We start from the raw sequence: 379 nt of genomic DNA, 5'->3' as shown, positions 1-379 counted from the left end.
CATTCGAGAAGAAAAATTTTAGATTAGCAAAGACCATTTTGAAGATAAAAAAGAATGATGAGATGGAGAAGACAATGTAAGTTGTAGCCATGTAAAATTGGCAAAGCGTTTGGCATAAGTAAACTGATAGAGTAAAACAAAGCAAGAAAATAAACACCTGAGAACTTGTTTTAAGACAAAAATAGTAGTCTAAATATGTGGAGAATGGATGAAATATTGAATAAGTTGTCTTTCTTGTTTATGGCCATACTACCCTGAACAAACCCGATCCCATCTCATCTCGGAAGCTAAGCAGAGTCGGGCCTGTTTAGTACTTGGATGGGAGACCACCTAGGAGGACCAGGTGTGGTAGGCATAAAAAAATAAATAAATAAATAAA

General features: G+C 35.4%; 1 pseudogene; it reads left to right on the top strand.

Annotated features, from left to right (window-relative positions):
• Positions 1-236: 236 nt before the first annotated feature.
• Positions 237-355, top strand: LOC111735311 (annotated as a pseudogene).
• The last annotated feature ends 24 nt before the right edge of the window (positions 356-379 follow it).

Source organism: Pteropus vampyrus, unplaced genomic scaffold, assembly GCF_000151845.1.
Source record: "Pteropus vampyrus isolate Shadow unplaced genomic scaffold, Pvam_2.0 Scaffold22828, whole genome shotgun sequence".
NCBI classification, from domain to species: domain Eukaryota; kingdom Metazoa; phylum Chordata; class Mammalia; order Chiroptera; family Pteropodidae; genus Pteropus; species Pteropus vampyrus.
Note: the sequence above shows the minus strand (reverse complement) of the source record. Positions and strands in the feature narration are given on the sequence as shown.